The following is an 18,639-nucleotide window of genomic DNA, read 5'->3' as shown; positions in this document are numbered from 1 at the left end:
CACAACAGCAGTCCATGTCCTGAAGGTGCCAGGTCTGGCAGCTGAGCAGGAGGAGCATGTTGGCCGTATGAATGTGTACTGGGTACCTCATATTGATGTAGCACATCCCTCATGTGTCTGTGGAGCCTGGTATGGAAAAGACCCCAGACCTGAGCTCCAGGGGACAGGAACATGTTGGTGTGTGCCCTGAAGGTGGTGGGCCAGCATCCCCTGGGTGGTTCCACCTGATGGTATTGCTGTAACAGTACACAAGGAGGACCCAGGTTGGCATACACATGTGATGTGGCCAGGTAACCTGGTCAGATGGGTATGGAGAGGTGGATCAGCTGGCCAATGGAACATTTACATGTTATTGTGTCACTGTCATAGTTCATATGTTGGTAGTAATAGTCTATACAATCCCGGTACATATCCAACAGCATGCATAGAACCCTCCTTTAACACAGACTGTCAGATATGCAGCAATCTCAGAGCAGCCATAGCACAGGCATATATGTAACCATAGTGGCCCTGACAATGGCATGCAAGTGAACAGTCTGTAACAGGCCAGCAATGTTAGTGTCCACACAGGGGACATGGCTACAGTCACATAGCAGAAGGTGTGGTACACTACACAATCTGTCAAAATGTTAGTTAAGCTGTAGTCATACCTAATCAGTTGTGTGTATAGTCTGTTGAAGCTGATATGGTGGGGGGGTGACAGAGATGTGTATTATGAACTGTGATAACCTTGCCATATGAGTCGCTCAGGCTTGTTCCCATCCTCATGTTTTTCAGGCAAGATGGCAGACATCAGGCTGCCAGCATATTATGCAGAGGAGAATGATGTCATCATAAACCACTTGGTTCTGCACTACCAGGTCCTGTTTGGCAGGACAGCTCAAAAACAGCAGGAGCGGACCACCATGTGAAAAGATCTCATCCACAGGGCCAATGATGTCAGCCTGCATAACCACAGTTATGAGCAGGTCCGGCATCATTGCAGCAACCTGCTTTGCAATGCCCGTCGACATGCTGCCACAGTCCAAGGGATCACCTTGCCACAGGGGGGGCCACGCCATCCACCCCCCCGACATGTGTGGAGGAGCTCCTGGCCAGACTCTTGGCACCTGCCCATCCAGAACACTATCAACCATTGGACCCCTTTGTGTAGGTGGTTGTCACCCACACAACAGCCGAGGTGCGTGCAGGTAAGGACACAGGGCACATCAGTAGACCACTGTGGTGTACAGATCCTCAGTGGTACAGGTAGATCATGCATATCTGACATGTCATACAAATATTGTGTTACTGCATTGTATTGCTAAACAGATGTGGTAGTTTTGTGTGAATTTACGGTTGATGTATGGTAGTACTGCCCCCAGCCTGTAGCAGTGCCATAGGTGTGGCCAGTAACATTGCATCTCTCACCCACTTATGTAGGACCCTCCAGGGTAACAGCAAGGCAGCAGCCTGAAGCTGGTGTGTATGTCTTATGTAGATGCATGCCAACACACTGGACATGTAATGGTGATGTTTCATTCCATGCACTCATCTAACTCACCTATGCATGCTGTACATGTGCATGTATTGTTGCTGTGAAATGTATGGTCTCACATGGGCGAACATGATGGGGTATTGAAAGGGTATGTCACACACCTGTATGACAACTAACATCCTGTCATTGTAGAATGTGTCCACAGGGGGTAACATACTGTTGGTAGACATGGCTTACAGTAGAGACATGTTCTGGACAACATCCATATACAGTGCAACACCAGTGTACATACCTTTAGGGCAATGCCAACTGCTGCTGAGATACACTATGGCATACGGCATTACAGTAGTCCACATTATCAGCTGGGTCTAAGCTGCAACACGTGGTGTGCAGTGTAAGGGACACTGCAAGCTGACACATATGTGTAGGGCTCACCTGTCATGCATCTGCATAAATGCTGACAAGGGGGTCTCAGCATGAAACACCAGTGCACTGCAGCAGGGATCCTAAGGATGGTAGGAATGGCTCTATCTACATATAGTCAGGTCCAGGACCTGGGGCATCTGTAACCCTACCTACATTGCAATAGTGATGGCATTGTGTGAACACCATGGGATGTGCACATTGCAATCATACAGAATAGGGGGACATGTGTAGGGTAGGCTGAGCATACACTGACAATTGCAGAAGGCCCATGCTGGTATACCGTGCCATGAGCAGTGACTGCTGTAGTACACACAAGAGGTGTGAAACTGTCATGATAAGGGTGTGCACACATATCCCCACATGGTGTGTATGCATTGTGGTCAACAGCCGCACACCTAACACAATCTGTAGACACTGCATGTGAATGTACAGGACATATGTTACATACTGGGTGTGTGTACAGCTAAGATCTGCAGTGCTGTGGTCCCATGTTAGATCACGGATGTGCATGTAAAAGCAATAAAGAGTGTGCACCCCCCCCCCATAGCCATGGTATGCTCTGATGGTTGTCAGTGTAAGCATTTCTGCAGTGGCCATACATGGTCTGCTGATGTTGACAGCTGTAAATCAGGCAGCCAGGATTCACCAATGACAACAGTCCACATATCATCCCAGGTATGTGTTGCTGAAACACATAAAGGCTTGTGAGAGGTACAGCTGGCATGACTGACATGGTACTGCACATTCCGCAATGGGGTGGACACCTGTGAGTTGTGGTGCACAGTAGATGGCAGGGTACAGAACAGGTGCACAGCAATAATGTGTACATGGGTGCAGAGGTATCCAGGGGAAGGGGCATCACCTATTCACAGCACAGGCATCATACACATGTATACCGCTGCTGGCATGGTGTGAGTATAGCTGAACTGCATGCTGTTCTGTTCCATATGTTCTGTATGTTGGCAGATGGGTAATTGGAGGACTGTGTATACGATCATTGTGCAACCTCACCTGTATGCGTGTGTGTGTGTGTGTGTGTGTGTGTGTGTGTGTGTGTGTGTGTGTGTGTGTGTGTGTGCATGCATGTGGTTAGTTAGTTTGCCAGCAGGGACACTCTAGCAAAGTGCTGTGAGGTAGATGCATGTATGATGCATGTGTGCATGTGCATGTGTGTATTTGTGTGTGTGGCCATGTATGCACGTGTGATTGTGGGGTGTTCATATGGCTGTATCCCCCTTTAGGACCGTGCAGTACATGGACATGGAGTGCCACATTGCAGGAATACCTGTCATGTACTCACAGGACAGCAAATAGTATAATATGGCCTGTAGCTTGGATCAGGCATCCAGAGGGAAGGTAGACCCCAGGTACAGCCCATGTATGCAGCTCTACAGATGCATTGGGGAAGTAATAGTCAACACCAGGGAGTGTATCTACATATTACAGCTGACACATGATGGGCCGATGGAGGAGCATATCCGGCATGTACTGAGCATTACATACACATGACACACCAGTGGGAGCTATTATGGGTACAACATAGTAGCCCACACATATAGGGGCCATGCACATCATTCCGGTCATTCAGAGGGTGTATACCGAATGACAGCAGTGAGGCCATGTTACTCTACTACTACAAGGTCAGGCAGTGATTGTAGCAACAGGCCTTGTGTTGTGCCTGCTTGTTTGGGCATTTAGAGGACTGTGATGTTAATGAGTGGTAGCAATGTGTGTATGTTAACAAGTGTGATGTAGGGTGGGATAACACATGGACATATATGTGGGGCTATCTGTAAAGCTATGGACAAGTAGGTAGTACGGAGATGTGTGTGTGTGTGTGTGTGTGTGTGTGTGTGTGTGTGTGTGTGTGTGTGTGTGTGTGTGTGTGTGTGTGCTGTTAAGCAATGCTGTAGACATTGCATGTGAATGTACAGGACATATGTTACATACCGGGTGTGTGTACAGCTAAGATCTGCAGTGCTGTGGTCCCATGCCAGATCACAGATGTGTATGTAAAAGCAATAAAGGTGTGTACATCCCCCCCCCATAGCCACGGTATGCTCTGATAGTTGTCAGTGTGCTGTGTTTTTAAAGTGCGGTTATTATTTTCCCCCACAGGTGGTGAGGTGGGTCAGGGTCCTTTCTGCACCCAATCTGATGTAGGTGTCCATACAGAAAAAACAAAAAGAAGGCAGGCAATGGTAGTTTTAACTGTTTGTATAGAAGAACATACACTCAACGTCATCAGATAAACATTAGAATAATACAGACCATTTTATACAAAATTAAGACAATGTCACATGTTTAATTCCCTCCCTTCTCCACCTATCAACTAATTACATCCAATTAAATATTTAAAGCTATATTTTTCATTATGTTACGGAAGATAGGTTATATTGATTACATTCATAACACAAACTGACTTTGCATAAGCATTTGATATCTTTCAACCACAATTGATTATATTATATATATATTTATGTAAACTCAAAGGAACCAGAAAGCAAAAAGTAGGTAATGGTTACCATGTTTCCTACTTGATATTAACGTTTAAGGCTTCTCAATTTCAATACACAACCAAGGGAACATATTACTCCTGTCTTCATTATAGTAGCGGCCTCCCCCAACATCAAAAAAGGTCTATAATAAAAGCACAACTAGTTAGAGCTGCTAGAATGTGTACTACTACCACTGATTTTGAAAGTGAATGTAGTCTACTTGTTCAAATGTTTATTAACACTGGATATCCCAAACATATAGTGAAAAATTTATTGCAGGAAGTCCAAAATAAAAGGGCGAATGGGTACTTTAAAGCCATTTTAAACAACGTGCCAAAGTGTAATTATTTACAACAAGCCACTCAGTGAAAACGGCGATTGCCCAAGTTTAGACTATAACCATGCTTTTATTACTACATTTGGTGTAGATGCAGACAACATCAAACATATTCTGCAAAAAAAATGGCATATTTTCCAGTTTGACAAAGACCTTACTAAATTAGGACAATGCCCTAAGGTGATATATAGGAGGGGCACTACATTGAAGAACTTGTTAGAATTACCCCCATTTAAGACTACCTGTGTACGACAGTCCTGCAGTGTAACATTTTGTAGAGTGTAGACTGTGAGGCATATTTGGCAGGTAGTGTAGCCATCCAACAATGATGCCATCTAGCTGTTAATAACACTGTTTTGTTGTGGTCTCTAAACTGATATGCAATTCTTTTGCAGGTGTAAATGTGTCAGCACGAGGATGGTCTGCAGTCATATCACACAACGGGGTATGCCACTGTGCTGACACCATGGCAGTGACATATCTGGGATACAGTCAAACACATTTCACAGGTTACTATACAGGGTATTTTCTGTGCCACATGGACAGGTGGCCCACTGAGGTGTATATACCCTGCAACCTGATTTAAACCCATCCACATACATGCACACTGTTACTTGCCAACACTGGGCCTGGACCCCTAACATGCAATGATGTGATACTGATGTGTGTGGTCTACATTGCACAAACACTGCCTTAACCAGTCTGTATCCAACAGACTTTGTTCTGCCCAGCAACAAAATAAGCAGCCCTTGCAGGTCATGAACTCAGGGCCCTTTACACTGAAGTCACAACACATGACCACTAGGCCATGACCACTGTGGGGACAGCTGTTGTGTTACCAATATAGCTGTCATTACCCAAACTGAGTGGTAGTGAACACTTGCCTTTATGCCCTAGATTGTGTAGTCCTTGACATTATGACTGTTGCATCATGTATGTTGTTTTATCATAATGTACACATAGCAGATACATACGGTGGGATACATGTGGGAAGGTATACGCAACCATGATGTTTACTCATGACAGGTATATGGTTGTATACATATAGGTGTATAGATGTCTACGTGTACATACACAGGTATACACATACATATGTCTGTATACACACCTGTATAATGCTACACACACACACACACATATATATATATATATATATATATATATATATATATATATATATATATATATATATATATATATATATATATATGGCCATCTGTACACCTCTTCGTATGTACATATCTATACATATATGTATCTATACATATATATAGGTATACATATATGTACATATAGATATATGTGTATATAGCTATATATGTATGCACATCCTATGTGTACAGATATGTCTAGTTATGTTGGTATCTATCTAATCTATATATATATATATATATATATATATATATATATATATATATATATATATATATGGGTAGATAGATATCTATGACTATATGTGCATACATATCTATACCGATATACCTACTACTGTAGATATACCTGTAGATATCCATACATATATGTGCATTAGTATCACTATCTGTATATGTGTAGACATATATTGCTCTGTATATGTATATATCTGGGTGTGTATATGTATATCTATGTACATATACATACACATCTATATATGTCGATATGCATGTGTAATTATATATATATATATATATATATATATATATATATATATATATATATATATATATATCTGGATGATTATATGTACAGATGTTCTCACCATATGTCGTGGACAAAGAGTGTAGACCTACCCCAGCCCCTATAGTCCCAACGTTGCAGTGCAAGTGGATGTCAGGTATGTATAGCAGGCATATTGGTAGACTATTGCTAATGTAATTGGGATTGTCTTCACAAACATGGTGTGTGTGTGGGAGGTCACATCTGCTTTCCAGTTGTGTGTCACTGGCTACTGACAGACATCCTAAGGACATCTTAGTAAGGTACTACTGCTAGCACGTAATGCCACCATGGACTGCGGCACAGATATTGGCCAATATATGTGGACATTCTGAATTGCTCTTTACAGTCCAGAGGTATACACAGAACCCCTTAGTGCTAAACATGTGTACCATGCATGACAATATGGATGATAACAGCCATGTAGATGGGAATAACACATAATGACTTATATACATATGCCACCATAGGTTATGCATTCACACACCCCTGTCTGGCCTGACACATAACCGCTGGTACAGGGGTGCCATGGCCAGATACTATCCACTAGATATTGACATACATCTGTACAGCATCCCACTGCTCTGTCTGACATACATGACTGTTAAGTGAGACCTGGCAGCAGTACATCCAGGAAGTATCTCCACATGACATCTCATTGGATAAGTACAATTAGCTGCTAGACATGTTATAATGCAATGTGCAGGCTACAGGCAGACTGGCTCACCACTGGCCAACATCTCCTATGAGGAAATGCACATGTACCTGCATATATAGCAGGCTCTCTATGCATGTCACATCACAGGGTAAGATATACCTGTGTGAAGATGCATAACACATCCAATGTGAACACAGCCACGTATGGTAATCTAGCATAAAAGTACAGCATATGGACTATCTGCTCAACACCATCCTCATATGTGCCACTCACAGACTAACCCTACATATACTGGGCTGCTACACGGTGTGGTCTGCTGTTTGTCTGTGGTATGGGACATGTGTGTTTATGGCCCTACAAACATGTAAATCACTACAGTAACACAGTGGAGCAGCATGTAACATCAGATAGGATGGGACCTAAAGCAATGACATCTACCACAGTCTGTACACAGGCTAAAGAACATGTTAATAATACACACACTGTCGACATTCACCAGTTACACAGACCTCAGTACTGTACAAACTACCATGGAATGTTCTGGCAATGTTAAATATTATCCATATTGTACATAACGTGTAACAGTCTGATATCTAACTTTCTTGCTATCAGATATGATGACACTAATGATGGTGTACAGCACAAATGCACCTCTTAATGCACAACATATGTACAAAGGTTGACAGAGTTGTGGCTGGAAGTGCATACACAGGGCCAATATTGATATGTTGCTGTGATAACCTCATACATGTACTGTCATAACAGGATTTGTTGCAACATGTGTCCTATGAGGGCTATGAAGTCAGTAACTGTCACAGCTTTCATCATCTACAGACTGGAATCCTCACACTACCTTCTGCAGTTCACAGTTACGTGGTCTGTGGGTAACACATGACACCAAGGGCACATCACACTGCCCAGTCTGCAGATGTCCCTGCAGATGCAGATTCCTCATAAACATAGAACTGACATGGCAGATATTACAACATGTGGGACAGTCATATCCACACACACTGTTAAACCATCATTACTCCACATGCAGTATAGCAGCACTTACAGTCAGTAGTCAGGTCAGGCACATCCCCCTCCTATGTGTTGCTCTGTTTCCACAGTGTATGTTGTTAGATTTAAATACACAATCCATCTGAGATGGTGTTCGCCAAACAACAGATCTAGTTCCTGCCCACAGTGGATGTAAAGGGCCAACACAACATGATGTTCCTAGACACTGGAGTGCGTTTTCATGCAATCGGCTATGGGAATGTTACCACAGCTGTTCCACATGCACTCAGCTAGAGGAGGACTGCAATTGTTGAAGAGGCCATCAGCTGATCATGACCATCACTTACAAAACACAAGCTGCTGCCTAGCAAAGCAGATGTACATCCCACATCCACCAGAGTGGGTGTGAGAGGGATAGACAGAGACAAAGTATATCAAGGAAGGTGTGGGTGAGTAAAACCTAAGTATGTTTGTGTCACACAGCTACCAGTACAGGGTTCAAACACCTGACTGGCTATGCATAGCTATCACATGTGTATGCAGTTATTGCATGCGCCACATAGCTTAGATGTTGGTGAGCTGTCCAGATGTATATGTGCTGGTGAGTGACGTCTGCAACACTGTTGTGATACAGTAGGTGTAGCACACGAGCCTGTCCACATGAACAGGTGTCAGCTCAACACAGCCACACTCTCTAAGAGACTCATACACATTGCCACACTTGGCAGGGTAACAACTACACTTCCTAACCTGTTACTTTGCCACAATACAGTAATGCATAGGTATCAATTGGCCCACAGGGATTATCCTGGGGTTCTATGGTCAAAGGGTATGTGACAGTGTCTGACATTAGCGAGCATGCTTCAGTATGCCAATGGGGGTGGTACTGGGTGTAAATGTGGTCAGAAGCATCATACACCACACACACAGACACAGTGTGCTAGTACCGGCATGCATGTGTGCATTGCTTTATGGGTGTGTAGTGGTTGATGGTGCCAGATGGCTGTACAAGGCTAGGTGAGAGGTATACCTTGGCATCAGGCCACATGAGAATAGTCTGCATTATGGCTAAGGAGTGTAGTGTCTGGAATGACCCACACAGGTGGTTATAGTATTCACCAACCAGTCACCTTGGTTACTACTGTGCATGGCCAGTGCTGTGAAATGCTTGCCATGTATGTGTTCTATACGTCATGACATGGATGGCATTTGGGATGTGCACATGTCCTACATTCATGTACAGTGGCATGTGGAAGTGTACCTGGTTTGTCTGGCCCATGTTGTGTACACAGAATGTTATCAGATGTGACAGTCCCGCCCTCATGTGGTGGGGCCAGGTACTGGACAGCAGGTTGACCCTGCACCTGCATTGATAGCATGCTACAGGGAATGTGTGTAAGGCATGGTATGTCCTTTGTGGATCACATTTGATGGAACCACAGTTGTTGCAGGCGTCCAGTGGAAAAGATACTGAAGGTGCACTATCTGCAGTTATGTGCTTATCATACTGGTGGACAGGGTGCCATGCCCTCTGTAGGCTACTGCATTCACACCATGGTTACTATCAGTCTCCAATATGCAGTGTACTACACACACATATTGGCTGTTGCCGCTGCATATGTGTGTGCATGAGACATGGGTCGAGAGTGTGCTCTGGTTAATACTGGGATTGCTAACTGTGATTGCCTGGCCTTGATGTCACATGTATGGGTATGGATATGCACCCCAGCCTCTCGGCTATTTCACATCTGTTATCCCTGTACAGTGGACATTGTGATATGTACTAGGGCCACCATATAAGAAATTTGCAAAACCCACTAGACATTGGGCCCAAGTGTCACACACGCACACCCTCCGCCACACAGGATACGAGGTACAAAAACACACACACACACACACACCTGTCATGTTTGGGAGTAGAACCCCTACCTAACTAGTTTATTACACTTACAGCACTATGCAGTTATAGTACACGACACAGTGATTACTGCAGTTCTCCTTCCCCAAAGGTGTATATCACATTGGCTGACAGCAGCAGGATTGCCAAAGTAGGGCATTTGACATGTACTGAGTGTGACTAGCCTAAACTGCATTGCTCCCTACACAGACAGTGGAACACACACAAAACATCCACAACCGACATGTGTGTGTATAGAACCCCTAACAGACATCTATAACACAGTACAGCATGGAGCTGTTATATGACGCACCGCTGGGATTACTGGAGGACTCCTTCCCCAAAGGTGTATAACACATTGTCTGACATCAGTAGGTTGCCAAAGTACGGCATTTGAAATGTACTAAGTGTGACTAGCCTCTAATGCATAGCTCCCTATACAGACATTGAAACACACACAAAACATCCAGAACTGCCATGAGTGGGTATAGAACACTACCAGTGTTCTAAATCACACTAGAGCAGTATGCAGTTATGGCATGCACTATAGAGATTATTGGACTACAACCTTCCCAAAAGTGTATTTCAAGGTGGATGACATCAGCAGCCTTACCAAGGTAGAGCATTTAAATTGTAGGAGGTATGCCTACCCTAAAAAGCATTGCCTTCTACTCAGACAGACACACACACAGTTGCCAAGGCTGAGGTTAGAACTCCTACTTAACTAGTTTATCTCACTACAGCAGCACACAGTTATGACACACACCAGAGAGATTGCTGACCTATTTCTTCCCCAAAGGTGTATTGCACAGTTGATGACATCGGCACACTTGTTAAAGTGGACCATTGGAGGTTGTAGTGTCTGTGAATGGACTCAAAAGCATTGCTCCCTAAACTGACAAAGGAACACACACACAAACATCCACACTTGCCATGTCTGGGAATAAAACTCCTACCTAACTACTGTATCACATTACAGCAGTACACAGCTACAGGATGCGCTAGGGAGATTACTGGGCTACAACCTTCCCAGAGTTGTATTTCTAGGTGAATGACATCAGCATCCTTGCCAAAGTTGAGTATATGACTTGTAGGCAGTGTGAGTACCCTAAAAAGCATTGTTCTCTATACAGACAGACACACACTTGGCATGTCTGGGAATGGAACACCTACCTAACTACTTTATCACACTACAACAGTACGCAGTTACAGGGTGCACTATGGAGCTTACTGGGCTACAGTCTTCCCAGAGGTGTATTTCTAGGTGGATGACAGCTGCCTTGCCAATGTTGAGCATTTAAATTGTTGGGAGTGTGACTACCCTAAAAATCATTGCTCTCTACACAGTCAAACAGACATGCACACAAGCACACACAATTGCCAAGTCTAGGATTCGAACACCTATTTAACTAGTTTATCGCACTACAGCAGTATGCAGTTATAGGACACGCCACAGAGATGACTAGGCAACAACTCTCCCAAAGGTGTATTTCACATTGGATGACCTCAGAAGGCTTGTCATAGTAGGGCTATGGGGAGGGCAGGGTGTGTGCATGGGCCAGTACCCATTCATCTAGGGGTTGACACGCCACATGCGTGCACACACAGGGTCATATTTCACAGGTACGTGTATACAGTTGCTAGATGACTACTTCCTTGTGCAGTCATGTTGCACAGCTGACACGTGCACCACATAGTCTGCAATGCTGACAGATACTGGTGGCTAGTATCTGCAGTGAGTGACATCTGCACTGCATGTGTTTGGGGTCCTTTGGCTGTGTGCTGGGTGGGACAGGTCTGGATGGCTCCTTGTCACAGTCACCCTCTTCCACACATCTATGTCCGTCTACCTTTGGCTTATTATAATGTGTTGTCCTTACATATATGTCTATATTCCTATCCACTGTGTGTGCAAGGCATGAGTGGTGCATACTGACGAGTGTCTGCACTAAAAACTGTGACTGCCAGATATGTCTGGTTCACTGGTGTTTGCAGACATGGCCTTCATATGTTTAAGTGTATGAGCATGCCCAGTATGGCTGTCTGTATTGCATGTGTGGGTCAAGTCAAGGTAGTTTGTACTGCAGAGCTGACCTTTGTGTTGTACACCGACAGGTAGCATACTGTCTCTGCAGGGTATCCATTAATCATTTGGCTGTTACTACATTTCTGCATAGTGGGGGAGGCACACCTGACTGTTACTACATTTTTGCATAGCGGGGGGGGGGCACACTTGACTGTTTCTACATTTCTACACAGGATTGGGGGGGGGCACACCTGACTGTTTCTACATTTCTATGTAGGATGGGGGGAGGGCACACCTATTTCTACACAGGATTGGGGGCCACACCTGACTGTTACTATATGTCTACTTAGGATGGGGGGGCACACCTGACACTTGTACACATTTTCTAGGACTGTACTGGTATATCGGGTCCTCCATTTTGGTCTGTAATCTTACCTATTGTGCTGGCTAGAGGCATACCAGTGTACTAAAGATCTTGGCTTTTAATTACCTATATATTAGTGTCTGACTTCCTAGCCTTCACAACTGACATCCCACTGCCTTACCTGCTGTAGTCTGTCTGTGTAGTCCTGGGGGGGGGGGGTTACCCATAGGCCTCATTCAGAGGCCATAGCACAGCATTTGTTTGTGTTTGTCTACACCTGTCCTGCTGGCTGTGACTGTTGTTGGGTATGTGCCCCCCCAAATGGCATGTGTGAGTCACTTACCTTGTGGGTGTCCCAGTATTGAGGGTGGTGCAGAGCTGCCTATGTCAGATGCACATAGTACACTCCCTACACATGGTTAAGCACAGGTAGTGTAATGTTTGCCATCCCTTTTACTGTACAAGTACAAGGGCAGGGCATACATGGCACACCTCCTTCTGCCTACTGGGGCAGGCTCAGGTTGTTCCTCCTCCGAGTCACTCTGTGCCTGTGCAGGCCTTGGCAATGGTGGGGGGCTGTGTGGCCTGCCCCATGCTGTTCCTGCTGCAGCTGTTTCCGCAGGATCATATTGTGTAGCATGGCACATACAAGGACAATTTGGGTACATGTAGCTGGTGAGTACCGCAAGGGTCCACCGGATGTGTGCAGGCACCGGAACTGTAACTTGAGCATCCCAAGCACTTGCTCTATTACGATTCTTGTTTGTGCATGTGCCTCATTATGGAGTTCTTGTTTGGGTGTGTGTTCATTTCAGATGGGTGTCATCAGCCAAGGCTCCAGTGCATAACCAGCATCCCCCACTAGGTGACCGTGTGGGATGTCTCCATTGGCAAATCTCTGGTACAGCTGCATCAGATGCCAGATGTGGGAATCGTGATAGCTTCCAGGGCAGCCAGCACACACGTTCATTATTATGCCCCCTGATGGAGGGGAAGCCCTTGTGGTTGATGTAGACCCTACCCCGCTCACTGGGTGGTGTTTTGATGTGTATGTGCATGCAGTCTGTAGCACCCAATACCTCAGGGTATTCTGCTATTTGGTGGAACAGTTGCATATTGTTGGCCAACACCTCACAGGTGTTGGGGAAATATATGTGCTAACCGACATGTGCTGACGTCATCCAGGAACTGGTGGAGTACCCTGGATGCTGATGCCTGTGAAATCCCTATCATATCCCCAGTTGGCTTTTGGAAGTTACCTTTAAGCTAGTATTCTTAGGCCTACACATACCTTGGTATCCACTGGGATAGGTACCCCTCTGTTAGTTCTGTGTGTGAGGTGTGGCCGACACAGCTCAACAATTTGCTGTAGGAGGTCCCTGTCCACCATATAGCGCTCCACTATCTTCAGCTCATGTAGCCCTTGGTAGGCTACCCTGGGTCTATACACTCTTCTCTGTCTCCTCACTGTGGGTTGCTCAGCAGCATTCACATCCTCACCACCCTCAACCTGTTCCACAAGTGGTTGTATGATAGCTATTGCAGCCCATATCATTTTGCTGTTGTGAGTGTTAAAAGTTCCCTGCTTGTTTACACCGGTGGTGTAGAGTGTGGGAAAAACCGGAGGGGTAGGTGTTTGCATAGTTTATAGTAGTGTTCTGGGCTGGGCTGGTCTGTTGCCTGTGTAACTGGCTGGTTCTGATATGTTTCATCTGCCAGCTAAGCTAGTACTCCTTGGTTATCTTCCTACTGCTGTTTTCCCTTCCCATTGCCTTCCTGTTTTAGCCCGGGGCAAACAGAGTGCTCAGTTGTGCACACTGCTGTGATTTCCTGGTTTAACCTCTTTTTTTCTTCCTGTACAACCCGGTGCATGGTGCGCACACCCACTTAGGCTTTTGTAAAGAGTACTAGGCAGGTTTAGACATACCCCCTTGCTTAGCTGAGATAAGCTTGGAGCACACCCGAGTCACAGGGCTCCAATATGCTTACGGTATGCCTGACACCCCACTCCCATGATGTCGCCTACCTCCTAGGCTTGCACCAAGCTATTCCTACTCTTACACTGCTGGGATCTGACTCACATCTTGGGGAAAACTGGGATTCACTATCCTTCCCCTCATTTGCATAGGATTGCCTGCTAATGCATAGTTACATGTCTCACACTGAGCCTACCCCCTTAGCAACCACTGCTCACTGGCCAGGTTGTCTTCTGCCTGCCATTGACTTGCATGGCAGAACACTGATTTTAGTTAGACTGCTTAATTTAGGTTCATTTTGTTATCCCCCCCCCCCCCGATCTCGTTTGCTCGCCGCTGCCCTATGCTTAAACAGCTGAGATCGGCTAAAAAAAAATAAAAGTTGATTTTTTAAATTTTTATATTATTTGCAATGTCAATGGCCAAGTAAAAAAAATAAAAGTTGATTTTTTTAATTTTTATATTATTTGCAATGCCAATGGCCTTATACTTGGCCATTGACATGCTTACTGCATGCTATGCAGCCTTTATTTGGAGCTGTCATAGCTCCATTTTGGATTTTGCAGAAATGTACTCAGTTACTAACCGAGTACATTTCTGCTGATTGCACTAGTCTTGCACAGACTGTTGCAAGCTTTCTGGATCGCAAAATCACCTCATTTGCATGGATTTCTCCTGCAAATGGGGTGATTTGCATACACGGGCTTCGTCCGTGCAGGATTAGTGCAGGAGTGGTCATGCACGCCCCTGCAGGCTTTTTCTGGATTGCACGGCAAATATATTGCCTGCTTGAGCTCCTGCACTGATCTTGCATGCCGTGCAAGCTTTTGAGAATCTGGGGGATAGTGTATGCTTATATTTATCTGAACAGAGCTATTGCCATGTATCCATTTTATTTATGACTATTGTGCAATGTAGTGACTATTAAGCCATGGACTGAACCTGAGAAAACAACATGGCTGCAATAGTGCAGATAGGAATGCCCTGTGGCACAGAGTCTGTGGGAAACAAGAAAACACAATGTTAATATAAATCAGATAACTATGGATTTATATCAGGGCAACTTCCACTACTAAGGTTATTGGATCCAAGGCTGAGATTGTAGTTTCCAGAGAATGTTGAGGGTAGTCACAAGATGTCCCTGAAATAAGATATTTAGAATATATCCTGAATATACGAAGGGATAAAAGACTGTTATTCTATTTTCTAAGGAAGAGACTTGTACTTTATTAAAAATACTTGCTTGTTCTTGGGAGTATATTTATTTTATTTATTTATTTACATTTGTTTACCAGGAAAGTCCGACTGGACACAGGTCCATTTTCAGCGGAGGCCCGGGAAGAAAAACTCAACAGTACAATAGAATGCAGTACATGGAGAACAAAATATAGAACATACAATTGATTTTAATACATTCTGCGGTGGTGGTGCTGCATTAGCATTCTTGCCTCACAGTAAGCTGTTGTCCTGTTTGATTCTCAGCTAGAGCATCTTCTGTGTGGAGACATGCGTGAATGGGCGTACCTTTGTTGAAGGTTGTGCGTCAGGGCTGGCAACTCGGCATGTAAAAATCTACTGCCAATCATTAGCAGACCAGAGTTCCGCTGTGGCAACCCCCAACCGGGAAAAAGCTGAAAAGACACAACAATTGATTTTAATACATAATAGGTTAGAAGTTAACAGTTTTAGTTAGACAGTAGAGTAGACAGTCATTGAGGTACATAGTCAAAAACATTGAGGTACATAGTCAAAAACTTAAAATAATAAAGTTTTTTTTTTCTTTTTTTACCAGGATCTGTTTATACGTATCTGAACATGTGACACAATTAGATTTAACCTGGAGTGTAACATGTGCATAGCCAGTTAGTTAAGTAGTGGGTTTTAAGGAGTTTTTTGAAATGATTAAAGGAGGTGCTAAAAGTTATATGTATTGGTAGTGTTTTCCAGGTTTTGGCAATGGTGCTGGCAAAGAGTGATTTACCAGCATTGTTTTTATGTTGGATGACAGTTATTTGATTCTGGCTGTTAGATCATAGGGCTCTAGTGGGAATGTAGGGCTGTATTAAATGCTAACGTGCTGGGGTTAACTCTGAGAAGTAGTAGAGCTTGTGAGCTATAGAGAGTTGATTGAGCATGAGTATACAAGACAACTCAAGCCAGTTAAGTTGTTTTAGGGATAGACAGTGGTGGGACCTGTAAGAAGCATCAGATGCAAACATGGCAATCTTATTATAGCAAGATTCCATTTTATTTAGTTCGGTTTGGCGTAGATTAATCAAGATGGAAGAGGCGTAGAGGAGGGTGGATAGGAGATGACTCCTAGCGATGGTGACTTTGGTATGTTTAGTCATAAACTGTTTGTTCCTGTAGAGGAGGCCTACCTTTTTATTGACTTTCTTAATGGCTTGTGCTATGTAGATGTCGAATTTCAGGTTATTGTCTATCTCTACGCCTAGCAGTTTAGTATGTGTGGTTGGACTAATTTGAATGTTTTCTTTGGAGTTGATGATGAAGTTGTTGCTCAGGGGAGGGGATCTACCTGGGCCAAAGAGAACTAGTTTGTTTTTTTGAGGTTAAGAAGAAGTTTTATGTTAGTGAACCAGGTTTTGGCTAGGGTGAAGGTGTTTTGTGTTAGGGTTTGTAGTTCACTTAAAGTGGGGGCAGCACATATAAGGGTGGTGTCGTCAGCATATTGTACTACTGAGGCAATTGGTAAGAATGAAGATATCTGGTTAGTAAATAGGGAAAACAACAGAGGGCCAAGGATAGACCCTTGAGGGACTCCTATAGTTACTGATAGCAGGAGGGACAATTGGTCTTGCCATAGGACAGCTTGCTGTCGATCGGACAAATACCTGTTAAACCATAATACAGAGGGGGGACTTATATTTAGGGTAGATAGATAGAGTTGCAAGAAGCCTGCTGTGGTTTACCATGTCAAAGGGTTTTGATAAGTCTAAGAATATGGAAGAAGTAAATAGACCCTTGTTTCTGTGGTGGTTAACTATGTTAGTAAATGATAATAATGCTGTTGTGGTGCTGTGGGAAGGTCTAAAGCCATGATGGGATATGGAGAGTAGGTTGTTACTCTGGAGGTATTGCATAAGTTGATTATGAACTACTCTTTCTAATATTTTGGATAACGGTGGTAAGATAGCTATAGCGCGACAGTTGGTAAGTTCTAAGGAGTTACCTCCTTTGTGCAGTGGGATGATATGGGAGGTTTTCCAAGAGGCTGGTACTTTGCATTCTGACAGAGATCTATTAATGAGAATGGAGACTGGATAGGCTATAGCTTCAGCTGATATTTGAAGGAAGTCTGCTGGTAGCTTATCAGCTGCTAGAGTGGTTGGTTTAAGTTTCTTAAGGAGTTTAGAAATTGCCTTGGTGGACACTGGGTGAAGTTGAAAACTGAGGGTATTGTTTTGTGTATTTGGGTGTTGTGGTAGTTATTGGTGTGAGGTAGATAGTACTATTATTTTGGGCATTGGCAAGGGTATGGATTGTTTCAGTGAAGAATTTATTAAATTGTGTGGGTATGTTTTCATGATTATTTGGTAGCACAGGGGTTGGTGTAGTGGACTTTCCTGGGTGCAGTATACAATTTATTGTGTTCTAGAATTTTTGGGGGGTAATGAGCATATTTTTCTTGTAGGTTTTTTATAGTAATTAGATTTGTGTAGTTTGATATGTTTGTTGGCTTTGTTCCGGAGCTGTAGGTAATTTTGTCTTAAGGTAGTGTTTTTGTTTTTTTGATATTGAGACCAGGTGTTGTCCTTTTCTTTCATTATAGTTTTAGTAGGATTTGTTAGCCACGGGGCATAATTAGTTTTTATTCTAATGGTTTGGGAGGGTGCATATTGGTCCAGGATTTTTAGGAATGTTCTGTTGAAGTATTCAACTGCTTTGTCTAGAGATAATTGCTTTAGGGGAGTCCAATTGCAGTTTTTTAGTGCATTGATGAAGGTACGAACTACTCTGAGGATAGGTTGGCTGATGGTTTGGGATTTGTTCCTAATTAGGTAGGTAGGATGATGGTCACTTAAGGTATCTAGAAGACAGCCAGATTGCTGTGTAAGATTGGGGTCAGATACCAGGATACAGTCCAAGATGGACTGGTGATTGGATGTTTTGTCAATTCTAGTGGGGGTGGTTATAGTTTGGGTAAACCTGTGGAGGTTTATATAGGCAGTGAGATTATGGCTGGAGCAGTTGAGCCAGTCAATATTAAAGTCTCCTAATAGTATGGTTTCATGTGGAATGGAGCTTTTCCATTTGAGTGA

Source organism: Protopterus annectens, chromosome 15.part0 (assembly GCF_019279795.1).
Source record: "Protopterus annectens isolate FY-2018-M chromosome 15.part0, PAN1.0, whole genome shotgun sequence".
NCBI classification, from domain to species: Eukaryota; Metazoa; Chordata; order Ceratodontiformes; family Protopteridae; genus Protopterus; species Protopterus annectens.
The sequence above is the reverse complement of the archived record's forward strand: the minus strand, read 5'-3'. Positions refer to the sequence as shown.